The sequence below is a fragment of the Rhinopithecus bieti genome, unplaced genomic scaffold (assembly GCF_001698545.2).
Source record: "Rhinopithecus bieti isolate Rb0 unplaced genomic scaffold, ASM169854v2 scaffold_51680, whole genome shotgun sequence".
NCBI lineage: Eukaryota > Metazoa > Chordata > Mammalia > Primates > Cercopithecidae > Rhinopithecus > Rhinopithecus bieti.
In genome coordinates this window covers 41,847-45,454 of record NW_016820066.1, presented here as the reverse complement: position 1 = coordinate 45,454, position 3,608 = coordinate 41,847, and the positions used below count along the sequence as shown (strand labels likewise).

At 35.3% G+C, this 3,608-nt stretch overlaps 1 long non-coding RNA gene across 1 annotated transcript in view; it reads right to left on the bottom strand.

Moving 5' to 3' along the window:
• Positions 1-1,093: 1,093 nt before the first annotated feature.
• Positions 1,094-3,608, bottom strand: part of LOC108520148 (uncharacterized) — a 38,332-nt gene continuing 35,817 nt past the window's right edge. The window contains exons 2-3 of the long non-coding RNA XR_001882835.1: positions 2,960-3,119; positions 1,094-1,207 (exon numbers count right to left, since the gene is read on the bottom strand). This is a non-coding gene — a long non-coding RNA (uncharacterized LOC108520148). The remainder of the gene's footprint in view (positions 1,208-2,959; positions 3,120-3,608) is intronic.

The window sequence follows — 3,608 nt, the reverse complement described above, 5'->3', positions numbered from 1 at the left end:
ATAAATGACATTTGTGGTCAAAGGTTTTACTTTATTGGTGGATTTTTACTCCAGTTCAAATTAAACTACATAAGGAAACATGTAGTCTTGATCTTCCTTTATAACCAGTGTACCTGGGGAAATGCTTTACTTACTTACAAGCAAAACTTACTAGTGTCTCTTCTTTCTAAGTGTGGTGATGTAATTACATCAGTGGAAATCTAACTCTTTTTCATTTACAAAGATTGCTATCGGAGGGAGAAAGATAAAAACAAAATTTCAAGACTTATTTCAACTCATCTGTGTTGCTAAAGGGGGAGATCCAGAATAAATATCCCTTTGCTTTGCAGAGCAATTCAGTGCATCTTAGTGATGCAGAATGCCATCTAGAGCCTGGTAAGAGGTTTGGATACTAAATATCACTAGTTACCTAAGAGAAATTTTGTTTCTTAGGCTGATCCTGGGAAGGAAATGGGAAAATCAAGGAATGCAAAAGAAGTGAGAAGAGTATTGAGGAAAGAGAACACACAGAAACTTTAGAGAAGTCTAGGGTATGTCCAGGCCAAAAAAATAAAAAACAAAAATAAAAAAAGGTCAATGAGAAAAAGAAAGGCATTTAAGGGCAGAGATTTTATATTGTGTTTATTGTGGCAAAATAAACCTTCCTGAAAACTTCAGTACATTCTGACTGCTTTGGGGGAACACCATAAAGTTTTATGCTTGAGACAATAATAAAGGGATCCGCATCTCCACAGCATAGTTCTTAGATGAGATTCAGAGTTACACAGAAGCCGAAATAGGATGCATAAAAGTGACTTGAGAGCAAGTATACCCGAGAATCTTACAAATCTAGTGCAGAGCTCTGTGGAATAAAGGAGTCTGAAGTTAATTTCATTTTAATTTTAGCTGATATCTACATTTCACCAACAGGAAGGCAACAAGAAATAGTGTGGTTTTGTGGAAAACTCATTGGACACATTGGGAGAGCATGTTTACGTCATAGAATTCCCACCAGTAGGACTGTTCACATTACTACCTACTTTCTCTGGACTTCAAACAAAGAAGATATGGGAATAGAGAATATCTAAGGTCTGTAAGAATTCTGGCATTCTCTGACTCTAATGTATACCTACTTGGAGGAGATTTAGGAGGTGGTGCTAGTGGGAGTCCAACAATAGGGTATATCCAGTGTATTGCTTGGATTTCTTCGCTGTCGATTCCCATAATACTAATTAGAAATTAAAATATTAAGAGGGAACAAAAGGAGAAAATCCATATTAACAAAAAGCTAATTATTTATTAACTTTATGGTATTTTAGTAAAGCTTGTAAATTTAGACTTTAGTAGAGAGAAACTGATGAAAGAAAGAACATTTTCTGCAAATACCGATTTTATAAACATTTCAAAGCAAACCCTGGGAAATCATCACAAAGCAAACTGTAATGAAACCATCATGAAATATAAGTTAAAATTGAAGAGCTTTTTTCCCTACTTTAATGAGAGGTACTACAGCCCTCTTGGGATCTATTCTGTATTGGATGGGCAAAGCACAAAACAAAAACTGCCATGAAGTACAGTACTTCAGAATTTTGTGAGGCATTTACTTTTGGAGGATACTACTTAAAAGAAAAGGGGTTACTTGTCCAAATATTTTTGGGTGCATCATACACCACTAGGAGCACAGCACTATTAGAAAATGTTTATAGGCTGGGTATGGTGGCTCATGCCTGTAATCCTAGCACTTTGGAAGGTTGAGGCAGGTGGATCACTTGAGGTCAGGAGTTCAAGGCCAGCCTGGCAAACATGGTGAAAACCCACCTCTACTAAAAATGCAAAAATTAGCCAGGCGTGATGGCACACACCTGTAATCTTGGTTACTTGGGAGGCTGAGGCAGGAGAATTGCTTGAACCTGGGAGGCGAACATTGCAGTGAGTCAAGATCACACCACTGCACTCCAGCCTGGGCAACAGAGTGTGACTTCATCTCAAAAAACTAATTAATTAATTAATTAAAATTTATGATCAGTTTTGAAGTTGGGATTTTTTTCATTAAAATGAAATGCAAGACATTGCAGGCAAGACAGGTTGAGTGTGGGGCTTATGCAAAAGAATAATATCCCATCCTTAGAAGGCCTTCAAGCTTGTTTAATGCATTTCTATAACTGTTTTGAAATTCTCAATAGTTTTTGAACAAACTATTAAGTTTGCTCATTCTCATTTTTCACTGAGACTTACAATTTATGTAGCCAATCTTGACTATAAGAGTGGTGACAATGCATGGTAGAATGGATAGTAATGGGTCCGCAGTAAAGAACTGGCAAAAAATGAAGGAAAGAAATACGCACATGTAGGACGAAGTAAAAATTTATTTTTAACTAAGATTTCCAGACTATCATTTAATTAAACTATAAGAACAGAGAACACATTTAGATTTTGCACCATTATTGAATTTTGCTTAATTTCCAGCTAAGCAAGAAAGATACAAGTAACTGGCATTCTGGCAATGGCAGAATACCTCTAGTCATGGCAGTTTCATATGGTGGATGTCATATCCACCTGGCACAGTGTGAATTCCAGTATCATGAATTCACTTCACTCAGACAAGCTGTTTTAGGTTGTCCTCCGTATACTGATTACTTATTATGTTAGCAGTCACTATTTTCCATGTCAGAAAGGAGTCCCTTTGCATGTCTCTGACTTTGATTCACTGATAATGATACTTAAGATTAAACTTGTTCATCATCTGAGCTTCAAATCAACCATTAGACATATATGTGTATAAATATATTATTTTCTATACATTATAGATATCCATATAACAAATATATTTTCCTCCTCTGAACATATGAATTTCAACAGTTCAGAGAATATAAAATCATGAGCTTGATATTATATATGTATAACATATAAAAGAAACCTAGCATGTCAGTGGCTGTCAAAATAAAATTACTTTCCTTCAATGTCTTTATTTAAATGTTACCTTTTAGATTCTACATCCAACTCATCAAAATTGTCAATAGGCCAATATTTTCCATTTGCTTTTTTCATCTCAATAATAACCATTGTTTTGTGTAATTTCATAATTTTGGGTATAAATAACAATGAGATATCTACATTTCCTTTAGGAGGCAGTGTAGTTCCTGTAAAACACACAAAAAATAATTTTTAGTGGGGTAAATATTAACAGATGATAATTTTAACAGGAGAAAGTAATCACCTAATTTGATTACTGATTATCAATTTTTAAAAACTGCTTCTAACAAAAAACACAGTATACAAAATTATAAGTTCACTTCACTATTTTACCTTAGATATCATCAACCTTACTTTTTTATTATTATTATACTTTAAGTTCTGGGTTACATGTGCAGAATGTGCAGTTTTGTTACATAGGTATATACATGTCATGGTGGTTTGCTGCTCCCATCAACCCGTCACCTACATTAGGTATTTCTCCTAATGTTATCCCTCCCCTAGCCCCTCACCCCCCGACAGACCCCAGTGTGTGATGTTGCCCTCCCTGTGTCCATGTGTTCTCATTGTTAACTCTCACTTACGAGTGAGAACATGCAGTGTTTGGTTTTCTGATCTTGTGATAGTTTGCTGAGGATGATGGTTTTCAGCTTCAT